This window comes from Nannospalax galili, unplaced genomic scaffold, assembly GCF_000622305.1.
Source record: "Nannospalax galili isolate Female #2095 unplaced genomic scaffold, S.galili_v1.0 scaffold1519, whole genome shotgun sequence".
Lineage (NCBI taxonomy): Eukaryota > Metazoa > Chordata > Mammalia > Rodentia > Spalacidae > Nannospalax > Nannospalax galili.
The window spans coordinates 1,128,824-1,153,838 of NW_008342631.1; the positions used below are offsets into that span (position 1 = coordinate 1,128,824).

A 25,015-nucleotide genomic window follows, 5' to 3' on the forward strand; every position below is an offset into this window, starting at 1 on the left:
ATGAGGTATAACAGTTTCACTTGGTCGATGGAGGAAACCCCCCTTCAGGACTTTACTATGTTAGGGTCCTTGACTCGGTGGGCCTCTTCTGGAGAACAAATGCACGAGTATGAAGATGCAAAAATCAAGCAGAATTTTATTAAACCAGCTAGCTGGGGCTGACCATCCTTCCAAGACACACAGGTCTGGTTAGAGCGATCGACCCTGAGGCAATTTTAGGTAAAGATTATATAGACTCCCACAACCATTACACAAAAGCCCGCATTCATACAGCCAATAGTTTCAAAGCAAGCATTTCACAAACCAATAACAAAAAAATGTTACAACTCCCTTCAGGTGTCTCAACTGGGGAGAGATGGGTGGTATTGGCCTGGCACAACTCTTTCCTGTTATCTTGTGTAAGCAGACATGTCTACGTGACATGACACAGATCAGGTCAGGCTCCGGGGGGGAGGGCTGTAGCGCTTGCCCCTATCTCTGGATGCCTGTGTCTCCAGTTGATTCAAACAAGTAAATTCAAGCAGTAAATTCAGACAAGCAGTAAACTCAAACAAGCAGTAAATTCCTCTTTCCCTAACAACTAAAACAGATGTTGATGCTAAAAATGCCTGCCGTGAGTTAGGAAACTGCCTGTGTGGTGTGATACCAGAATTATTTCTATGAATTATTGACTGGTCCACAACACAGCAATATAAAATAAGGTCAGGATAAAAGGTATCTGACTTCTATGCCAGATTTGCCAAAACCTTTAAACAGCACTCAGGAATTCCTTCTGAGAGTTTTGAGGCTCATAAGAGTCATTCCTTATTCAATTCTGCATTTATGGAAGGGCTAGAAGAGGAATTGGCCACTGTAGTCAGATGCAATAATAGAACCTTGGCCTCACTTCCCACAGATGCCCTTGTTACCTTAGCAAACCAACATTCCAGAAATATTATAAAAATATAAAAGGAAATCACTACCAAATCTATGAGTTTACAATCAAAACAGTTAAGCTGAGAGGCAGAGAAACCTACAAAATCCTTCTGCCTGGAAAAAGACAAGGTCATTTGCAGCTATTGCAAAAGGCCTGGCCATTGGAACAGGTACTGAAAGTAACAAATGGGTGTTCTCCCAACAAGACCAGCAGGCCTCCCAGGGAGTCCTTGGAAGAAAAACAAGTCTGGACTAGGGCTGTTCTGAAGAACCCAGAGAGAGTTTTCCTTTTCTTCTTAACACCTTAGGAGAAATTTATGAAGAGGAAACAAAGGCCCTGGTAGACACTGGGGTTAATTTATTTGTTTTAAATCCCACCATGTTTAAAAACACTCTCCCTCAGAGTAAAAATGAATTTCAAATGGTAGGAGTTTCTAACCTACCCATAACTGCTTTTTAGATAAACCCTATAAAGTTTCAATGAGGGGAAACCATGGGGTATCATACTTTTCTACTGGTCAATTGTGCCCCTACCCATTTGTTAGGATGTGACTTTCTAGAAATACAAAATGCTAATTTCTTCTTTCCCAAAAGGGAGAGATGACCCTAAACTTAGGGGACAATGAAAATCTCCAGTCCCTAATTTTCTCCATGTCATTTCACAAGGAGTCAGAAAACCCAAAGGGTTACCTCCTTTTAGAATTACCAGAGGGATTGTGGGCAAAATCCTCAGCAGGTATAGGACGAACAAGATCTGCTGCTCAAATTTAGATAATAACAAATAAAAGCAAACCCTTGCCAAATGTAAAGCAGCACCCTTTGAAGCAAGAAGCCCTAATGAGAATCAAACCCATCATAGTAGAATAGAGAAAAAGGGCTTATAATCCCTTGTTACCAGCCCATGTAATACTCCAATATTACCTATAAAGAAGTGAAATGGGAGAGGATGGACCTTCGGACAAGACTTCCAGGCCATAAATTAGAGTCATCCCTTGCCATCCAGTAGTGCCTAATCCCCACATATTACCTAAAATTCCTCTAAATTGAACTTGGTTTTCAGTAATTGTGCTGGATAACATTAATTGTCAACTTGACACACCTGTGGAGAGAGAGTCTCAATTGATGAGCTTTCCCCTTTGGCTTGGCCTGTGTCCCTGGCACATTTTCTTGATTGCTGAGTGCTGTGGGAGGGCTCAGTCCACTGTGGTTGGTGTCACCCCTGGGCAAGTCTTCCTTTATTGTGAAAGAAGGAAGGCTTAGCACAGGCCAGGGGAGCATGCCAGTAAGCAGTGTACCTTTATGGTCGGTACTCCAGGTTCTTGCCCTGATTTCCTGCCTTGGCTTCTGTCAGTGATAAACTGTGACCTGGGAATTGATTCTTATCTGCGAGATGAACAAGGGCATTTTCAGGCAGGCTATGCATTTCCCTCCACTGTTGATATAATTGAGATTGCTCATTTACCTGGATTAAATCTGATCAGACACTGAACTCATAGCCTTAACTTGGGCATGTCATTTAGCAGAAAACGAAACAGCTAACATCTATACAGACAGACACAATGCATTTGGAGTGGTGAACAACTATGGCATGCTGTGGAGACAAAGGGAATCCCTCACTTCTGCTAACCAGCCTATTTTGAAATACTCAGTAAATCTCAGAATTGTTGAATGCTCTCCATTTGCCTAAACAATTTTCCACCATTAAAATCCCAGGAGATTCTAAAACAAACACTGAAGCAAAGGGTTACAGATTAGCTGATAAAACAACAAAGAGAGCTGCCCTCTATGGAGCTGCAGGTCCTGAGACAATGTGTCCTGTTCACTATTGGCATTCTATCTCTGACCTCCTGTTCAGGGTCAACAGATCAAGAAAAGGACAACAGATAATAAAAGGGTTGTCCTTAGGGTTGGGGGTGCAGAATGCAGAAACAATAAGAGAGAAAGAATGAGACCTTACCGGACCTCAGGCAAGGCTGCATTTATTGAAGCATCTCAGGAAGGTAAAGCTGACAGGTGCCTTCTGGCATCCTGGAATCCATTGCTGCCCCATAGGAGGGGGTCATATGGGCTTTTATAGGATATTGCTGTGGCTGGCTGACTACCTGATCAGGGGTCCTATTGAGAAGTTTATGCTCCCCTTATGGCCTCCTTCTTTCTGGCACCATTTGCTCTGGTTTGTCTTGAGAGACAAAGGGTTTATGATCTCTTCTTGGGACCATTTGCTCAAGGAGACAGGCTGTCTTGGTAAACAGGGTCTCAACAAACACTCCTTTCAGGAGGGAAGGAAATGGCTGATTAATAATGCCAGCTTTTTGCAACCGGGATAGCCTATCAGTTGTAATTTCAATTCCTTGTATAACATTTGGTTGAGTCCAAATGGGAAGCCTGTAAAAGCCCTAAGTGCACAATTGCCTCTTCTGGAATACATAAATAATTTAAGTAATTTGGCATCTGAAAAAATGATCTCTTTGGGGAGATAATGTGTTTGGAAACTTTCCCCACACAATATCTCACAAAGTAAATATGAGATATCCTATCTTGCCCAAAAAGCAACCTTAGAAAGCCACTTCATGGGGCACAAAGACTTTTCCCTTTAGTTCATTAGCCATTTAAACCTGGCAGTTAGATTTTAACCAAAGGCCTTTATATCTTTATGCAAAGATATAAATAGGCCTTGGTACTAATTTGCATGTAAAGGAACTTCATTACCAGTGATAATGTGACCTAATGGAAATTTGCTGCAGAAAAGCTGTGTGGGGTGGTGGCCCAGAGGAGATGTCAGAGAAATTCCCCAAACAAAAGAAATATATCTGATATTTTTTATCCTTTCAGGGGGCAGCAGGTAGTTCCACACCATGTATTTGGTCTGGTATAGGTTATGTGATGAGGAGAATGGAGGAGCCAGGTATTGAGTAGAAGCACTGTTGTATCCTGTGGGAGCCCAGAGAAATGCCAAATAGTGATGGTTGAATTCGAGAGTCCTTGAATTAGGGGCTGGAGAGATGGCTCAGCAGTTAAGAGCACTGGCTGTTCTTGCAGAAGACCCAGGTTCAAATCCCAGCACCCACATGGCAGCTAACTGATAGGTAAACGTTTTGGTGGAGAGCGGGGGAATGGAGGATGAGGTACCGAGGCACAGATAGAACTCTCAGAAGGATATAGCTTTATTTTGCACGGGACACGTTTCCCTCTGGGAAGGGAAAAATGTCAGCCCACGGGTTGTGAGCTGGGGCTTATATACCGGGGCTTCAGGGTGCAGAAGGGGGGGGGGGTTGGGAAAAATCAAGCAGGGGGAAGCAGGAAAAGCAGGGCTTGTAAATCTGGCTCCGTTCAGTCTGCCATCCAGGATCTGGGTCTGGAAGTGTTTACTTCTTTCTTCTTAAGATAAGGGAAAAGCTGCTGTGTTAAACAGCTCCTAAAAATCTCTGGTTAACAGGTAGAATCTGCGTATCTTGTCTTTGGAGACCAGAGGAAAGGCAGGGTGCTTCTGAGCAGAGTCTGTTTCCCTTGACTTCAAAGGCCAAGGTGCTTATCAGCTCAGTTCCCTTTTTCAGGCTTCAAAAGTCCATAGGCCCCTGTTGGGGAGCAGGGGAAGCTGCTGCTGTTTGGAACCCTCATGCTTACAGTTGTCCGAAACTCCAGTTCCACAGGATCCGACAGCCTCTCCTGTCCTCCGTGGGCATTGAACTACATGGGTTCACTTACCTACATGCAGGCAATACACGCATACACATAAAATAAAAAATAATAAATAAATAAAAGGAGTCCTCAAATTAGTAATTGGTCTGCAGGGGAGAGCAGGCTCAAGCCCCAAAGAACTATTCAGCCTGGGGAGAGGCAGAACAGGTTTATAAAGCTTAAAACTACAATTACATCATATCAGGGGCAAAGCCATTAATCAGAGCTACACAGTAAGAGCAGTAGAGCCCATAGTAAGACCATAACAGTGGCAGGTCAGTTAACAAGAAAGTTTTCAGCTAACAAACAGTTCTAAGTTTCAGCTAAGAAAAGCAAGTTTCTCAGAATTGCAGAAACAATGGCTTCCTTGAGGTGCACATGTTGCTCTGTCTGCCTGAATGTTTCTCCGTAATGTAGAAACAATGTACTCCTTGAAACTGCATACAGCCTTCATGGGACCTGCAAGGCTGTGGGTAACAGGACAGAGGGGAGGGGGAGAGAGCCGCAGGAAGAAAATGGAGCTAGATTGGCCTTTTCACTGTAAATTAAAAGTTGTGAAACCACAGCACAGATAGCTTAACCTTGTCTCAGGAAAAGAGCTGAAGTGGAGCTGTGGGGCAGAGTAGCCTGGGTTCCTCAGGTTGTGAGATCTGTCCTCTGAGAAAGACCAGCTTCTTGAAGAGCACACCTGGGTTCTACCACGATCCTTAACGTGCCTGAGTGGACAATCCAGATCCCTGGAACACATCGGACTCTAGAGCCAACATTAAGGACACCCATAGTGGGCTGGGTGCCTTTCTTACATCTGAGGCAAGAGGACAATGACATAGGACATCGAATGTGTAATAGGCTGAGCGACCCTAGGGCCGGGAAGAACAGGAATTGTCTAGTAATTTCTCAAGACAGCAGTATCTACTCTGTCAGGCTAGGAGCAAGTTCTGCTTGGATGCCAATCTCCTTGGGGTTGGGTAATGTCTGTCATGGAGAAGCTGTGCTTCGCTCTCATTTCAGCTCCTCCTCTCACTTAGGCATCAGAGGCGGCCTTAGCCAACCACGGCTTCCAGTTATGTTGCCCAATCAGGAGCGCCAATTGGTTGGGGGAGGCGGGTTCTATACCGCAGCCACATTGTACGTTCTGCGGTACTGCTTCGGTTCCTTGGTTGAAAGATACGCCCAGAGTGCTGCCCCGTGAGCGTCCTGCAGGGAGCAGAGGACAGCGCGGGCGAAGCCGGAACCGGCCATGGTGAGCTTGGGGCCGACTGTGTGCAGACGGGAGCAGTGGCCGCCGGAGCCGCCACAGCGGGCTGTGCTGGGTCTTCCCCGGGCGGGCGGCAGCCAGACAGGCGTCCTCCTCGTCCCGGCTACCAGGTTCCCGGCGCCGCCGCCTGTGGCGTTTCCCGATGCAGCTGCTTCTGCGCCGGGCACTGAGCCGGAGGCTCCGCCTGCGCGGGCAGCTTCAGTGTCGGGACTGTGCAGAGCGCGGGATCGTGCTGTTGTGCTGTGTGGACGAGTGTTAGGGGAAGTGAACAGTAGAGTCTGCAGGTCAAGGTCGGGACACTGGGAAAGGACAAGAGAGGGCGTGCAGCCGGGTAGGAGATAGGTAAGCTGTGTAGGGAGGAGAAAGGACGGGGTGGGAAGACAGCAACCAGTCTGGGCAGGTTCCATGACCGGATGAAGCTCCTCCTTGAGGAACACCTGCAGACACTTTTTCAATTTCTCCTGTCAACTTTATGTAATATGGACGTTGACAGCTGTCTTCCTATTCTTTTTTTTTAAAGTTTGTATATGTATACACACACATATATAATTTTATTGATGTTTTGTACATTTCATACAACAGTCTTTAATCAGGTTTAGATCTCTTTCTGTGCTTAAGGCTTTCCCCTTTTTTCCCATAGCTCTTTGTATAGTCCTCCTTCCCTCTCTCCTTTAACTACCCGTTTTACATATTTCTCCCTTAGAAACACCTTTTTCTTACTGTTCTTCCTTTTCTGGTTTCTTTCCCTTTACATCCCTGGCTCCCTTCCATATTCCTAGTTCCTGCAGTTACATCAGGATATGCACTCACTTATAAGGATTTGGTGTTAGGATACATAAATGAGGGAGAATATATGTCTTTTGTTTTTCTGTTACTTCATTTAGTCTAACAGTTTCAAGATTCATCCATTTACTTGCAAATTTCATTATTTCATCTTTCTTAACTGTTGAGTAGAACTCCGTTGTGTAAATGTACCACATTTTCCTTAAGCACTCATGAGTTGAGGGGCACTTAAGTTGCTTCCATCTCTTAGCTATTGTGAAACAGCAGCAACACGGTTGTGCAAGTGTCTCTGCAATAGAATGACTGAGTCCTTTGGGTATATGCCAAGGAGTGGTATAACCAGATCACATGGTACACTCATTTTTAGTTTATTAAGAGTTCTCCAAACTGTTTTCTATAGGGGTTGCACAAGTTTACAATCCCACCAGCAATGAAAGAGCATTCCCTTTCTTCTAGATGCTCACCACCATTTGGTATCATTTGTTCTCTTGATCTTAGCTAGTCTGGTGTAAGGTTAAATCTTAAGTTGGTTTTAATTTGTAGTTCCCTAATTACTAACGATGTTGAACACTGTTTAAGATGTTTCTTAGCCATTGTTCTTTGTTCCTTGAGAGCTCTCTGTTTAGATGGTTAGCCCATCTTTTAATTGGGTCCTGTGTTTTCTTGGCTCTTTGTTTTTTGAGTTCTTTTTATATTCTGGTTGTTAAACCTCTGTGAGATACGTCACTGGTGAAGATTTTTTTCTCACTCTGTGGCTTTTCTCTTCACTTTCTTGGTTGTTTCTTTTGCTGTACAGAAGCATTTTAGTTTGATAAGGTCCCACTTGTTGATTGCTGACCTTAATTCCTGAACAACTGGTGTGAAATTTAGAAAGTCCTTTCCTACATCTATATCTTGTAGATTACTGCCAGTGTTTTCTTCTAATAGTTTCAGATTTTCTAGTTTTCATATCGAGGTGTTTGATCCATTTGGAGTTTTTTGTGCAAAGAGGAAGATAAGGATCTAGTTTTATTCTTGTACAAGTGGAGATTCAGTTTTGCCAGCACCATTTGTTGAAGATGCTGCCTTTCCTCCACTGTATGTTCTTGGCACTTTTGTCAAATATCAGGTGGCTAAAATTTCATGTATTTAGATTTGGGTCTCAATGATGTTCCACTGATCTATGTGTCTATTTTTGTGTCAGTACCATGCTGTTTTTATTACTATACCTCTGTAGAATACATTAAGATCTGGCATAGTAATCCCTCTAGTGTTGTTCTTTGTGCTCAGGGTTGCTTTGGCCATCTGGGGTCTTTTGTGCTTCTGTATGCATTCGCAATTGTTTTTTTTTTTTTTTTTTTCTTTTTTTAAATTCTTTGAAGTATGTCATGGGAATTTTGATTGGGATTGCATTGAATCTATATATTGCTTTTGGTAGGATGGTCATTTTCACAATATTAATTCTTCCAATCCATGAGCATCAGAGGTCCTTCAATCTTCTTGTGTCTTCCTCAATCTCTTTCTTTAAGGATTAAAATTTTTCCTTGTAGAGATCTTTGATGTCTTTGGTCTGTTTTATATATATCTTGGAGTTAAAAAAATATGTATGGCTATTTTAAATGGGAGGGTTTCTCTGTACCATTTCTCTGATTGCTTGTTATTGGTATATTGAAAAGCTACTATTTTTGTAAATTACTTTTGTAACGTGGCACTTTACTAATAGCGTTGATCAGTTGTAGTTTTCTGGTGGAATTTTTGTGATTTCTTAGGTACAACATCATAACATAATTTGACCTCTTCTTTTCCAATTAGTACTTCTTTAATTTCCTTCTCTTGTCTTATTGCTCTAGCAAATTTGTAAAGCACTATATTGAATAGGAGTGGAGATAGTGGACATCCTTGTCTGGTTCTTGATTTTCATGGGAATGCTTCCAGTTTTCTTCCATTTAGAATGATGGTGGCTGTGGGTTTGTTGTATACAGCTTTAATTATGTTGAGGTATGTTCCCTGCAGTCAAATTGCCTTTAGAACACTTGTCATGAATGCATGCTGAATTTTGTCAGAAGCCTTTTCTGCATCTATTGAGATGACAATGTGGTTTTTGTCTTTGAGTCCATTTACATGATTTATGACGTTTATTGACTTACGTATATTGAACCACCCCTGCATCTCTGGGATAAAGCTGACTTGATCATGGTGGATGATCTTTTTGATGTGTGTCTATATGTGGTTTGCAAGTATTTTGTTGAGAATTTTTGCATCTATGTTCATTATGGATGTGGGTCTATAGTTTTCTTTTTGGCTGTGTCTTTTCCTGGTTTTGGTATTAGAGTGATGCTGACTTCAAAGAAGGAATTTAGGAGTTCACCCTCTGTTTCTATCATTTTGAAAAATTTAAGTAGTATTGGTTGGAGGTCTTTAAATGTCTGGTAGAATTCTATTGTAAATCCATCTGGGCCTGGGATTTCTTTAGTTGGGAGGTTTTGTATTACTGTTTCAATTTCTTTTTGTGTTATTGGTCTGTTTAAGCAGTTAATCTCTTCTTGGTTTAGATTTGGCTCCTCTGGAACCAGTCTTTTTGGGGTCTGTTGTGATATTTCCCTTTTCATCTCTGATTTGTTGATTTAGTGCTGCTCTTTCTTTCTGTTGGCTAACTGGGCTAGTGGTCTGTCAATCTTGTTTATCTTTTCAAAGACCAGCTCCTTGGAATTGTTGACTCTTTGTATTGTTTTCTTTGTTTCAATTTCATTGATTTCTGCCCTGATTTTTATTTCTTCTTGTCTGCAGGGTTTGGGTTTTGTTTGCTGTTGCTTTTCAAGTGTGTTGAGTTGCAGTGTTAAGTCATCAGCTAGAAACTTCCCTCTAAGGACAGCTTTCAGCCTGTCCCATGGGTTTTGTCGTGTTGTATTATCCTTTTCATTTAGTTCCTGGAATACTTTTATTTCTTACTTAATTTCTTTTTTGACCCATTCATCATTTAGGAGTGTGTTATTTAATCTCCATGTGTTCATGTGGTGATTAGGACTTCTTCCAGTGTTGATTGTAACCTTTATTGCTTTGTGGTCTGATAGAATGCATGGAATTATTTCAATCTTTTTGTATTTGTGCTCCTGTGGACCCTAGAAGGAACTGAGTTGGTCTGGATGCAAAGGATCAGGAAGCAGTGGTGGTTCCCCTGGTGTCTGGGGTGCCAAGACAAGGAACGGGACAGTACCCAGGCTAGGAGGAGAGATGGGTGGGGAAGATGGGAGGGTGAATGAGGGTGGAGGAGTCAAGGTGTGGAGGGCGCCATTGACTTACCCAACAGAGAGGCCTGCAGGTTAGAGAGAGAACTTGTGTTCTTTTATACTTAATTCCTTGACAGTTTCATATATATAACTTTGTCTATCCCCCACTCCCCCCTTACCCTCTGATTTTTCCCCATTGATTCCTACAGAATCCCTTCTTCATGTGTCCTTCTGCTTTCGTTTTGTGTCTGTGGTGTGTGTGTGTGTGTGTGTGTGTGTGTGTGTGTGTCCCACAGAGTTTACATTAGGATTGCTGCAGGGGCCTGGTTGGGAGTTAACTTACTGGACACCGATCATCTCACGAGTGGCTACAGCACTGAAGAAAATGACACCCTCTTGCAGCAACCTTGAATTGCCAGTAGTGCTTTGGGGAGGGCTGGGGTCTCTGAAAGACTAACTCATCCAGGACAGAATGTTGACAGGGCCAGTCTCAGGTTTTGTGCAGAAAAGCACAGCTGCTCTGAGCTGATGAATGAAATGGCATTTCATGTCCAGAAGAGGCCCACTTTGAATTAATTTTTAAAAATCAACAAACTCTGACAGGTTAATTTCTTTGTATATAGATAAGAGGCCCCAGTGGACCAGGAATATTTGCTGAGAAATCTGTACCTTTCCACTGAGTTCTCTTTTCACTGCTATCAATGATCACTAAAGTATATTTTTGTAGTTTTAGTTTTGGGTGTTCTCTCCTGTTGTATTCATCTGTTTATTTTTCCCAAACATACACTACCTTAATTATTGTTTTATGGGAATCTTTAATATCAGATAGTATCAATGTGTATCCAATATCTTCTGCAGCATTGGATTCATTTTCCTGGATTTTTTTTCCCTTCAGAGTCCCTTTGCTGTTATTTGTAACATAGTTACTAGTATTTTTATTATTTATATTTTATGTGTATGAATGTGTTACCTGCATGTGAGTATATGCACCACGTCATACAGTACCCAGGAGGTCAGAAGAAGGCATAAGATCCCCTGGAACTAGAGTTATGGACGGTTGGTACCCACCATGTGTGTTCTGGGAGTTGAACATAGGTCCTCTGCAAGAGCAGCCAGTGCTCTTAACTGCTGAGTCATGACTCCAGCTGAAGTTCAAAATCTTAATATTAAACCTTACTAGATATGATCATTGTATGTATCTCCATTAAAAACTATTTTATTGGGGACTGGAGGGATGGCTCATTGGTTGAGATCACTGGATGCTTTTGCAGAGGACCCAGTTTTGTTTCAAGCATCAACATGACAGCTAACAACTCTCCGTAGTTTGGGTCCATATGAAATTTGGACCTCTTCTGGCCTTGGGAAGATGGCACACAGATGGAGCACCTACATGCATGCTGGCAAAACATTTATAAAGATAAAATAAATTATTAAAAATTGTTATTGTGTATGTGTATGAGTTCTGGCATGCATATATGCAGTTTAGGGAACTACTTTTGAGAGTAGGATTTCTTCACCATGGATTTTTAAAAATTACTAGTGTGATTATAAAATCTTTGAAAATTTAGCTTGTTATGGTGGATTCCCCTCCCCCCCTTTTTTTCTTGTATTTTTCTTCTTGATTTTGAAAACTGAATCCAAGGTTTTTGTTTTTTGAGACAAGGTCTTCGTGTAGTCCCAGCTAATCCTGGAACTCATTAGGTAGACCAGTCTGGCCTTGATTTCATAGAGCTCTGCCTGCCTCTGTCTCCTGAATGCTGAGATTAAAAATGTTCCACCTTGTCAAGCTTTGATCCTGGGTTCTTGCTCATGCTAAACATATGCTCTTGTAGCTAAAATTCCTTCTGGGAGGCACAAACAATGTCTGACCCCTTCTTCCCTTGGTCCCTAAGACAAACTGAGGTGCAGTTTCCCCAAGCTGCAGTTTGGGAAAAATAAGTTTTTTTGGCTTACTTACAGAGGAGTGGATGCGGGTTTACCTACAGGAGTGTGAGTGGTATCCCCCTGCCCCAGGGCCACACTGGAAAGTCTTCATGTCTCCATCCAGGCATGGATAGTGCTTTCCCTACAGCTGTTCAAAAATGGGAAGAGAGGCTCTCTTCTTTTGCTTATATACCCTTAGTCCCTCCCCTTGTGAACTTAGGGCTGACTGGTTGCTTGGTGGCATGGCTGACTTTCCCTCCCCTCCTTCCTTTCAGAGTGGTAACAGTCAACAAGTTTGTGATGATCCTAGCCAACCAAGCTTGGGAAGAGCCTCTCCATAGCTTGCCAGTCAGAATTCAGTCCTATGCAACAGTTCTACTGCTGACCTTCACATGCCTGATGCCACTGCTCACAGCTGTCAAATTTCAGACAACACAAAAACCGGCACCAACCAGCATTTGAAAAATTCCTTCTTAGACATTTCTATCCAGGCAGAAGGAAAGGCCTCCATCTAGCTGTTCCATCTGTTTGATAACAACTTTGAATATTAATGAGGTAGAATGCAACTTTTTTTTGTCTTCTGAGACAGGGTCTGGCTATGTAGCTCATGCTCCCCTTGACCTCATTTTATAGCCTAGCATGGCCTCAAACTCTCAATCCTCCCAACTCGGCTTCTGAGTGCTAGGATTACAGGTGTGTGCCACTGTGCCCAGCCGTGACATGGAGCATGTGTACAGTGTGTAATGAGTGGACTAGTGCAATCATCCTGTCACTTCAGTTGTTTACCAACTGAATGAAAATATTCTAAATCCTATAAATTTGATTTCAATGTGTTCAGTTATTATTCTTAACCCTTGTTATTCTCCTGTGCTACAATGTTTATATTATTCCTCTAATTCAACTGCATCCCTGTATGTGTTTAATCATCTCTCCATTCCCCTCCACATCCTTTTCAGGTTCTGGTAAGCATATTCTATTCTATTCTTTTCTTCCATAGGCCTCTTAGTTTTTGTCAACTTGAGACAAACCTAGACATACTTGGGAAGAGGAAACCTCAACTGAGGAATTTCCTCCATCAGATTGGCCTGTGATCATGGCTGTGAGGCCTTATCTTAATTGGTAATTGATGCAGGAAGGCCCAGCCCACTGTGGGAAGTGCTAGTCTGTGTAAGAAAGGTATCTGAGCAAGCCAAGGGAATGAAAGCAGTAAACAGAATCCTCTGTGTTTCTGCTTCATCCCCAGGTTTCTGCCTTGAGTCCCCACTTTGGCTTCCCTCAGTGATGGATGTAACCTATAAGCCACATACAACCTTTTCTCCCACAGGTAGGTTTTGGTCCTGGTGGTTACCACAGCAACAGAAAGCAACTATTTTTTTCTTGCAAATTCTATAATTTTTGGCATCATGTATTTTGACCTGTTTTAAGTACTGCACCTAAAGTAAGTTTTTAAGATGGTTGAATTAAAGTGTCTAATAAGTGGGGACTGGAGAGATACCTCGGCAGTTAAGAGGACTGTCTAGTCATATAGAGGACCCAGGTTTGAGTTCCAGCACCCACATGGTGGCTACCTACTGTCTATAAATCCAGTTCCAGGGAAGTTCAAAGCCTTCTTTTGACCTCCACATGCCTTGCAGGACATGGGTGCACTTACATACATGCATACAATACACTCATACACATAAAATAAAAATGATAAATAAGTAAAATTTTAAAACATTTATCTGACATAAAATTTTTCATACATGAACCATAGTTTTTCCATTTTGTGTTTTGTGTGACTCTTTGTCATTAAAACATGCACATTTGAATATTATAATGGGGGAACTCAGGAAATCAGTTTCTCTTCTCCAGCATTTTCTCTTATTTGCTGTAAGCTGCACTTTCCTTTTGTTGTCATGACCTTTGCAAAGTAATTGTTCCAGAGAGTCTGTTTCTTACATGTACCCAGTGTAATCCATGTTTCTTTAGATTGAGTTCAGCCATTGTTTTGACAGAGATCTCTGAATGGGAGGAGCTTCAAAAGGAACAAGAAAAATGTCATCTGTTCTCACTTTTATGGATGAATTTTTTTTAAAGACAAGGGCACATTATATAGCTCTGGGTGCACTGGAATTTGTTATGTAGACCAGGTTGGTCATGAACTCACAGATATCCATGTGTCTCTGCCCCCTGAGTACTGAGATTAAAGATATATACTGTCATGCCCAGCTTTATTTTTATGGGTTATGTATTTGAATGGATTTGTGCATGTGAGTGCAGGGCCTGTGGAGACCAGAAGAGGTCGTTGGATCCCTGTATCTAGAATTGCACGCAATTGTGAACTGCCTTATGTGAGGTCTGGGAGCCTAACTCATGAACTCATGCCTCCAGAAAACACAATTCACTCCTAACTGCTGAGCCATTTCTTTAGCTCCTAAGACCTTCCTTTAACACACAGCCAGGTGATAATCTCTGCTTGCTCCTTCCTGCTGAACTGAGCCTATAGATAAGCCAGGGCTGATTATGAACACTTCATGTCTTCACTGAATATTGTTCTCTCCTGGGCAGCCACAGCCCTTTCTTCATGCCCTGATAGTTTTTGGTGCTTTGAATACTTTAATTCCTCAGGAGAATTTTTACTCCAAATTTTCCTCCTGGACTTTAGGTGTACACTGCTGTGTATGTGAATTGTAATGTATTGCTTGCCTATCAGTGTTTTCATTCAATTTCTGCCAAATTTCCATGGTGATTGACTGGTGACCTAGGTGAAATAAAGAAGAGAACCTTGTTTAGACCTTTAAGTAGCCTCAGGCCGACAGATGGTAACACACACAGTAATTTGCAGATAGTATCTGTACTCTTTCTAGAACTACTTGTTGGGTTATGAAGCAGACACGTGTAGGGCCAAACTCCTGTATTAATGGATCAAAGTGTCCGTTCTTTTCAACTGACATTCATTTGAGACATTTTAATATACCTAGAGGTGTTCCTTTATGTAGTTTCTTTTTGTGTGTATGCGTGTATGTTGGTGTAGGTACATGGGTGTGTGCATGCTATGTGGAGGTCAGAGGTCAATATCCAGCTTGTTTTGCTTGATCACTCCTCTACTTATTTTTGGTCTTTTTGAGACAGGGTCTCCCTGTAGCCCCAGCTGTCCTGGAACTCACTATGTAGACCAGGCTGGCCTTGAACTCACAGAGATTTGCCTGCCTCTGCCTCCCAAGTGCTGGGACTACAGGTGTGTGTCACCACACCCTACTTTTGTTTTTTGTTGTTTTGTTTGAAACAGGGTTATTCAGTGAACCTAGAATTACTCAATTCTGCTAGGCTGAGTGGACAGTGAGCTTAAAGAATCCACCTGTTCTGTGCCCCCTCCTCTAGCACTGAGAATACAGAAACACATGCACCCACACTGCTTTTACACTGTGCTCAGATTGGATTCACATTCAGATTTTTATGATTGTTTGACAGGCACTTTACTGACCCATCTCCTGCCTATCTGGCTGTAATCTCTATAATACAAGTGAGACACTTGAATAGAGCATAAAGAAAGAACAGTCAGGTGTCTGGAGAGATGGCTCAATAGTTAAGAACAGTGGTTGTTCTTGAAGAAGACCCTGGTTCAAATCCCAGCACCCACATGGCAACTAACAACTATCTGTAACTCCAATTCCAGGGGATCTGACAGCCTCTTCTGTCCTTTGCAGGCATTGCATGACACCGGTGCACTTACTTACATGCAAGCAATACACTCATACACATAAAATAGAAATAATAAATAAAAGATTTTTTTTAAAAGAAAAGAAAGCACAGTCAAAATTAAAATATGAAAAAGATATTTATGAAGACTGGAAACCTCTTCCTTACAGGGCAACATGTAAGGGTCAGAGCAAGCACAAGAAAAATCCCACAGTCTGAGTGGAACACCAGTACTATCTGAATTGACCTGTAAAGTGTCATGATGCTCATGGCCTCATGCTTTTGGGCCACGTTCCTTTTCTATCTCACCAGCATATAACTGTGCTGATCAGTGTATTTTTCTTTCTTAATAAACTGTCTCTTTCAATCACTGGACATGTGACTTTGGTCCAATTGTTGCACTGTAATACAACCTGGAAATCTCAGGGGTTGGCCCCTGGACTCATCTATAAATATCACAATTGGAGTCACCAGCCTAGATATAATGTATTTATTATTTCTCCCTTCCTTTCTTTTATAGCTTTAACTTTCCCCTGCACACTTGGAAATGTTGGGAGAGCTCCCACCAAGGGCTTGATGATCAAATGGGGAATGCATTAGTTACTTGTCTAGTTTGTGGCTAAATACATGACAAGAAGAAAATTTAAGGGAGGAAAGTTATATTCTGGCTTATGTTCCAGGAAGGTATGTTCCATGTTGGTGGAGAAGGCATGGCGGCAGGGGCAGCAAGCCCACTGGGAGCACTGCACTGGCAGTCAGGAAGCAGAGGGAGCTCAGTGCTTGTGCTCCCCTCCCTTTCTTCTACTTCTTTATTCCATCACCTAGCCCACAGGAACAATGACACTCACATTTAGGATGTCTCTTTCTACCTTATTTAACCTAATCAAATGAGCACTGATAGCCATGTCCAGAAGATGACCTCCTAGGTAAACCCTAACAGGTTTGCCAAAGCCTTGTGTCCTGGGTGAGTCTAGATGTTGTCAAGTTGATAATCAATGCAGCCAATAACAGGGACCTAGCTTCAACCTCTCCCTGCCTCACGTTTCTCTTTTAGGACTTATGCATTTCATTCAGGGGCCACGTACGTGCCTGGACCCTCTCTCCTATCCTATGGGAAAGTAACTGAGGAAAGAAGTGCATGCATTGGCTGTCAGCTGCCAAGCCAGCTCTGTGAATTGGCAGGTTTGCATGCATCCAACAACTACACAAGCCAAACATGGGAAACGTTTATTCACCCCCTCGCCCACATTCTGATATTTGAGTAAATGAGCTTGTATCCAGGCAGAGCCTCCTGCTGATCACATGGATGATAAAATATGGGGACAGCCATCTTGATGCTAAAAAAGACAATGCCCACATTGCTGTTCAGGGTCCACATCACCCCTGAGGTCTGTGAGCTCCATTGCACCTCCAGACTTAACTGAACTGTTTCCATAAACTTCCTCACCTCTAATCTTCCATTTTATTCAAAGTATGTCAAAAGAAATTTTATTTTTATTTAAAATTTTATGTGTACTTTTTGTCGGTGTGAATGTATGCGACATATGCACATGTTCCTGAAGAGACCAGAAGAGGGCATTAGAAACCTTGAAGCTGGAGTTAAAGACAGTTGTGAGCCACCTGATGTGTGTGCTGGGAATCAAACTTAGGTCCTCTGGAAGAACAGGAAGTACTCTTTCTACTGAGCCATCTCTCCAGTCCTGAATTTTGGTGTTTTCATAATAGTTCTATTGAAATAGCAATGCAGAATCATCAGGTCCATTTAATTTCAGACAATTTATAAATATCAGAAGGCATATGCTTTCCCTGATTTGGGGAACATATATGTCTGAGACCTACTAATAAGCCATCAGTATTAGTATAGCAACTTTTAATAATGTGCCTTTCTTTCTTTCTCTTTCTTTCTTTCTTTCTTTCTTTCTTTCTTTCTTTCTTTCTTTCTTTCTTTCTTTCTTCTTTCTTTTCTTTTTTCCCAACAGACTGTATGTAAGTGAAGAAGCTGGTCAGTATGTAGAAAACTTCACCCAGATACTAAATTTCAATATGAATATGAAATTTTTACTGGAATAAAATATCAGCATGAGGAATATGGAAAGAAGCACTGTGAATGTCAACAGTGTGGGAATACCTTAAGCTCTGTCACATGTATTCAAAATGCATGCTAGCTTACTCTATGAATGTACCTTAAAATGGGAGGTATATTTAAAACCTTTTGATTTTCCCAGTTCATATGTCACCAAAAGCATAGTAGAGAAAAATAATGAATACATGGAAATTGAAAGGCATCTGTGTGCCCTAGTTCTCTTTATGCACATTGGGAAACTCACACTATAGATTCTTTTATGAAAAGAAAAACAATGTAGTATATCCAGAGTTGTAATTGCCTGAAGAAGAAGGAAAGAATTCACCCTGGAGAGAGACCCTGTGAGGGTAAACAGTAGGGCACCGACTTCATACATCACACTTCCCTTCACTTACAGGAAATTGCTCATTGTAAAGAAAAACCCCATAAGTGCAAACAATGACATAAAACTCTCACTTGTTCCAGTTCCCTTCAAGTACATGAAGGACTTAATACAGGAGAGAAGCCATATAAATGTAAAGGATGTGGTGCAACCTTAATTTATCTCTCTTTACTTCAAGTACATGAAATAATTCATACTGGAGAAACACCCTATGAATGTAAATAGTGTGATAAAGCCTTTAGGCCTCTCAGTAATTTTTGAATACTGGAAGGAACTCATACCGGAGAGAGACCTTATGAATGTAAACAGTATGGGAAAGCCTTCAGATTTTATGGGTCCCTTTAAATACATAAAAGAACTCATGTGATTAGAAACAATGTGGTAAGGCCTTCAGAGAACTCAATTCCCTTTAAAGACATAAAATAATTCATATTGGGGTAAAGCCATAGGAATTTAATGGGTGTGCTAAAGTCTTTAGTGACTGCACGTGCTATCAGTTATATGAGAGCTGGTCCGGACATTCTAGCAGGGGAGAGAAGCAACTCACATACCTTTGACCAAAGACCTGTCCTCCTCTATTGGGGAAGGTCACCCTCTTCTATTTGATCGAGCACACAGCTTTGGAAATGACACAAGTGGAGCATTGAGGGAGGAAGAGGACACCTGCCTAGCCAGCCAGATCATCTGAATCAACCCTGGCAGTCAGTGGAGTGACAAATGTCACACCCAGATTGCCTTCACATCTGCCTTCAATGATACGAAAGAACACATGAAGTCATATAAATTTTTAAAATCTGGCAACACCATCAGATATCCTGGAAACCTTCAGTTACATAAAAAGATCTCATGCAAGGTAAAATCCCTGTCTGTGAATCTAAGCATCATGGTAAAGCATACGGATTTCTAGGGTCCTTTAATTCCCATAGAAGCACTTAGCACTTATGAATATAAACAGTGTCCTAAAGTCTACAGAGATCACAATTCCCTTTAAAGACATAGTATTATTCGTCATGGAAGTGGACCTTAAGAATGTGAACAGCGTGTTAAGTTCTTAATTTATCCTTGAATACTCCAAGTACATGAAAAAACTCATACCATCAAAAAATCTGTGAATGTGAATAATGTAGTAAAGTCTTCAGAAGTCACAGGTCCTTTCAAAGACATAAAAAATGTATACTATGAAACTCATGAATGTAAACAATGTAATATATTCTTATCCCAATTCACATAAAATACTTGAACAAACTCACATTGGTCAAAACCCTTATCAATGTAAATAATGTGCTAACATCTCCAGAGGTCACAGTGTCCTTCTAAGACATGAAATAAACTCATGATTAAGGAAAAACCTTGCAAACATTAACATGTGTGAGAACATTTAGGCTTTTTAATTACCTTCATATATATGGAAAAATTTGAGTTGGGTAAATTCTATGACTATTTAAAAATGATTCGGCTTTGTGGTTCAGATTTTTTGTTTTTTGTTTTGGAGATAATAGAAGGACTCACAGTGAAGAGCAGGCTTATTGATGAAAGACACCTATTAAAAACCTCTGTCCTTTTTTGTGAAATAGTCAAATCTCTGGAGTAAAACACTGAATGAATGATATTAGAGAATACTTTCTTTTCTGCCATAATTATTCAAAGTCATATGATAATTCAAATGGGCATAGGTCTTCCAAGAGTAGACACTGGATTAAAACACTACCAGTTTGGGAAATAAAGGACATTTTTTTAAGAACTACATTTTAAGACATATGAAAAAAAAAGTTGTATAAAATCCTTAAAGTATATTATGCCAGTTGTGGTGGCACATGCCGTTAGTCCCAGCACACGGGAAGCAGAGGCAAGTGGATCTCTGGGATCAAGGCCAGCTTTATCTACTCAGTGAGTGCTAGGCCAGCTGGGGCTACAAGGATACCTTGTCTCAAAAAGACCCAAAAAGTATTATATAAGGATATTGAAATATTCTTGCTAATTAGTAACACTCAAAATTTCCATGAATGAAATATTTGTTCAAATTATGAATATAATGTTTGCCAATTTTTATTTTTAAAAGGCTCTTACAAGACTTGATGGTGCAGGGGTGTAATCAGTGCTGTCCTGGTAGCTTAGGTATGAGGGTTGCAAGTTCAAGGTTTTCCTGGAAAAATCTACTGTTTCCCTGTCAGAAGAAAAAATAGATGAGTATATGACATACAGCTCAGTGGTACAGTACTTGTCTGAGTGAATGCCCTAGGCCCTGGATTCAATTCCTAAACACCCAAACCCACACCCACACCCTCTCCCCACACACTTCCACATCTTTTGAAAGGAAAATTTGAGTTAAGAATTCTCTAGGCATATTCGTGTCCCATAACAAGAGAGATACTGCTAAGTTTGGAAGTACATGCCTTTTATCCCAGCACTTAGAGGAAGAATCATATGGATCTCAGAGTTCCAGGTCACTTGGGGCTATGCAAGGAGACCCTCTCTAAAAAAGAGAGGCAAGGAGAGCTAATTTTACATGGTTAGGCCATATCATATTGTGTGAAGACCATAGTGTAGTCACACTCTACCCTAGTATATGCTCAGAGTATTTGCTGCAACCTATTGCTTTGAGGCTCTGAATACTTATAGTATGTTATCCTGAATAGTCTTGTCAGTCGTAATAATGATAAGCATTTATATACTAAAGAAACAAAAGGTTTGGTATATATGTATGTGTGTGTGTGTGTGTGTGTGTGTGTGTGTGTAGTGTGAAAGGAACTTTCAGAAGTAGGTGTTGCCCTTTTACTTATGTAGCAATTCTTACCTTAAAACACACATTAGGGGGCTGGAGAGATGGCTCAGTGATTAAGACATTGGCTGTCCTTCCAGGGGACCTGGATTTGGTTCCCAGCGCCCACATGGCAGCTAACAACCATCTGTACCTCCAGTTCCACGGCATTCAGTGACCCCTTCTGACTTCCACAGGCATTTCACAGCAGGGGTGCTCTTACATAGATGCAGGTAATATACACATAAAATAAAAATAATACATAAAATATTTCTTTAAAAACCATACATTATACACCTGTTTAAATTATTTTTAAAACGTTAAAGTTCTTCTGTGTTAAAATATATACATTTCAGAATATGTAGACTTTCCTATGTGTAAATTAGTCTTGACAGCGTGCCACTGAAAATGATTGCATGACCACTCTCAATGAGGATGTCCAGTGGTGAAGTTTAGCAGTATTCTTTTTTGGTAAATTTAATCTTTGAAATTAAAAACTGTTTTAAAGATTCAATTTTATTTAATTGTGTGTGGGAGTATGTGCATGTGTGTCCAGGTGCTTGTGGAGATCAGAGATATTGGATCACTGAAAATTGGAATTACAGGTGGCTGTGAACCATTCAGCAATGGTACTGGGAATTGAACTAGGGTCCCACTCTTAAATGCTGAATGACTTTTTAACCCCTCAAAAGAACTTCTAACCTAGAACACATGAACACCAAATAGTGTATGCCAGCATATCAGTATTGTTGTACTGATTGGAGGTGGGCATCACAGCCCAGAGCTTAATATGTTGACATCAGTCCATGGCATCTCAGTACCTGCCATATAATATGTCCATAACATGACACTACTCTAAGCAGAAAACCATTACATCTCTTCACTTTAATTTATATGAAGGAACCCCCAACTGGCATTGACATGAGGCATGACCTCATGACTTGATATCATTCTCTCTTCCCCATCCCTTCCAGATCTTTACCCACAACACAAGCCACCTCCTTCATACCAGAAGCTTGAGACATTGTCTAGTATAGCACACAGACCACCAAGATTGTGTCTCTAGTCCCCATCTTCCATTCCTGGCATTAAATATCTCAAAAGGTCTTTTGATTTCAATATTTGCCCATTTTTGAAAGCCATGCCATCACAACAAAATCCTGGAAAGTAACTGAAATGAAAGCATGTCCACTGTTTTGACACTCAATCCACCCAATGAGTTCTCTCAGTGTTGAAAGCCAGTTTATCATCCTCTAGGTCTTCCTTCCAGCTGGACACCCTTCCTGTGAATCACTTTAGCAGTGCCATTGAGACATAGCTTCAGTGCATTTCTCAATCCCCCTGGTCATATGAATTCTGTCAACAAGCAAGTGAAGACTAGGTGAGGGAGGAAAATATGCTGACAGCATTTTCCAAATGAACAACAGTGAAGGGAAATGTCACCTGTGTGTTTGAATGGCTCAAGAAATGGAGTAATTTGGAAGTTTGTCCTGATGGGGTGTTGCAGCAAATAAGCTAAAGATTCACTTTTAAAATTATATAGCCTTGTATTAGACTCCTTTGAAGAACTGAAATATCAAGTCTTCCCACTGCTAGAAAACTAGAAATATCAACTCCTTTGTTTTTAAGTTCTCAGAATGTCTTCTTTAAAGTAAAGTAGCTTGTAGATCCTGGATGCTCTCATATAACAATGTCCTATAGCCCAACCCAATGTCTGTTTGCACATCTGTGGTTCAGGAACCTAGATTCAGCTGCATACACTGCTCCCAGATGACAGTTGAGGTAGCTGGTGGTAAGGAAGAGGTCTTTCACACCTGCTCAGTGATAAAGTTAGGACCTCCATGTTGTCTTCATTCTATTCCTCTATACGAGATGACTCAGTGTAGGAAGACTGCCAAGCAGTCCAGCTGAAAGTGGGGTGAGCATTAAACTCTTTATGGCTTACTTCAAAATGGGATTTGTAAAATTCTAAAGAAGGTTTCCTATCTTGGTGTGGGTCTTCTGTATATATTCTGATCACAGTTCATCCTTCATGGAAGCACGGGCAGGAACTAAAGAGAGAAACTTGGAGTCAACAACGAAGCACAAACCATGGAGGAACAGTGCTTACTGGCTTGCTCCTCTGGTCTATACTCAGTCTGCTTTGTTACACAACTCAGGACCACCTTCCCAGGTGTGACATCACCCACAGTGGGTTGGGTCCTCCTTCATCTCTCAATAATCAAAAAAATTCCTCACAGACATGCCCACGGGCCAATGTGATCAAGCAAATATGCAACTGAGGTTCTCTCTTCCAAGGTGTGTCAAGTTGACAACTGACGCTGTCCAGCACAGTAACAGAGTACAAAACTTCAGACAACTATTCTTTAGTCAACGAGTCAGTGTTTAGATGTTCTTCAGTACACTGGATAACATGTGTTCCCTGAAACATGCACAAACATTCATGAATGAGTAGCTTCTCTGTTGAGAGTTGAAAGATGCACTAATCTATGGGTATAACAATAAGTCATTGGGAGTCAGTTTAATACTATGTCCATTTGTCACAATAATAATAGACTTTCCCACACAGTCTGTGACTAATCTAACCATGGATTCTTGTCTCTTATAACTGTGCCAGATCTGGATTCCATCCTGTAAATTGGGCCTTACATATAATAGGAAAGTGGATTGCTACTCCATATATTCATTCCATATTGTGTCAGTGGGTATATCATGCCAGTCCACTTATTACTATAGCTTGCAGGGTTCACAAGTGCATAAGCTTGATGATTGTCTTTCTCCTCCAGTAACATTCATTGCACTTTCTAGGAAGATGAAAGCTAGCCAGTAGAGATGAAGTTCTGAGATCACTACTAGCTTTATTTCTCCTTGTTTATTCTACAACTCATGTGTGTAGTATCTTCAGGCATAAGGTCTTACCACCAAGTTCTGGCAGCTAATAAAAGCAATTGTAGTGGTCTGTGATATTTGAAGGTATGTGGGACCTTCCTGGTAAACAACTACAAAAGAGGAAGCTCACTCCTGGCATTAGGTTTTTTATGTATTGGTCTACGGTATCTGGTAGGAGCATTGTCCCCCTATTTTCTTCATTTAAACATAATATATATGCTTCTGTAGGATTAGGTTTTCAGATGACTTTTTTTTTTTTTTTTTGGTCTTTTTGAGACAGGGTCTGTAGCTCCAGCTTTCCTGGAACTCACTATGTAGACCAGGCTGGCCTTGAACTCACAGAGCTGGGATTAAAGGCATGTGCCACCACACCTGGCTCTAATTTTGTTTTTCTTAACAGCTGAATAGTATTCTATTGTGTAAATGTTCCACATTTTCATAATTTATTGTTTAGTTGATGGACATCTAGGTTCTTTTCATTTTCTGGTTACTGTCAATACAGCAGCAATGGACATGGATGTGCAGGAAGGAATCTCTCTAGTAGTATATAAAGCTATTTGATTGTATGTCCAAGAGTGGTATGGCTAGATCGTGTGGTAGATCTATTTCTAGCTGATTGAGAAATCTCCACGCTAATTTCCATAGTGGCTGCACCAGTTATCATGCTCACCAGCAGTAATTGTTTCCCTTTCCCAGATCCTCATTAGCATTTGTCCCTGCTTGTTTTCTGTATCTTAGCCATTCTGACTGGGGGAGATGAAACCTCAGACACATTCTCATTTGCATTTCCCTGATGGTTAGGAATGCTGAACATTAAAAAATATTTTTCAGACACTTACGTTTCATGTTTTCAGAACCCTTGCTTTAGATCCTTGTCCCAAGTTTTAATTAGATTGTTGATATCCAGGATTTTTCAACACTGGTTATTGAAGATACTATCCTTTTTCCAGTGAATGTTTCTGGAATCTTTGTCAAAAATGTAACTATTTTTGCAGAATAATATCCAGGTGATTTCTTCTCTCCCATTGGTTTATGTGTCTGTTATTGTGTCAGTACTATGCTGTATATTTTTATTTTTTAGTTTACTTTTCTTTTATGTGTATGAGTGAATTGCCTGCATGTACATAAATGCACTTGTGTCATGCATTGTATCCAGAGGCCAGAAAAGGGCAATAGATATCCTGTAACTGTGGTTATGAATGGTGGCTAGCCATCAAGTGAGTGCTGGGATTTGAACCCGAGTCATCTGGAAGAACAGTCAGTGATCTTAATTCTCTAGCTCCTATACTGTTTTTAATTAATATGGCTCTGTAGTAAAACTTGAGATCAGGTATGGTGATACTGCTGGCATTGTCTTTGTTCAGGTTTGACGTTGCTCTCCTTTGTCTTTTTCATATAAATTTTGGCAATAACTTTTCTATGTGTGTGAAGAATGGCCCTGGAATATTATTATTTTTTTTAA

The 25,015-nt window shown here is 40.9% G+C and overlaps 1 protein-coding gene across 2 annotated transcripts in view; it reads left to right on the forward strand.

The window, feature by feature from the left end:
* The first annotated feature begins 5,695 nt into the window (after window positions 1-5,695).
* LOC103738630 (protein ZNF738-like) overlaps window positions 5,696-25,015 on the forward strand; it is a 108,251-nt gene continuing 88,931 nt past the window's right edge. The window contains exons 1-4 of one of the 2 annotated variants that reach the window (XR_003850429.1): window positions 5,696-5,836; window positions 12,039-12,318; window positions 13,007-13,087; window positions 17,421-17,720. The gene's annotated coding sequence lies outside the window, so the exon portion shown is untranslated. Of the gene's footprint in view, window positions 5,837-12,038; window positions 12,319-13,006; window positions 13,088-17,420; window positions 17,721-25,015 lie in introns of those variants that run through there. The other variant, XM_029566224.1, reaches the window with a different exon arrangement.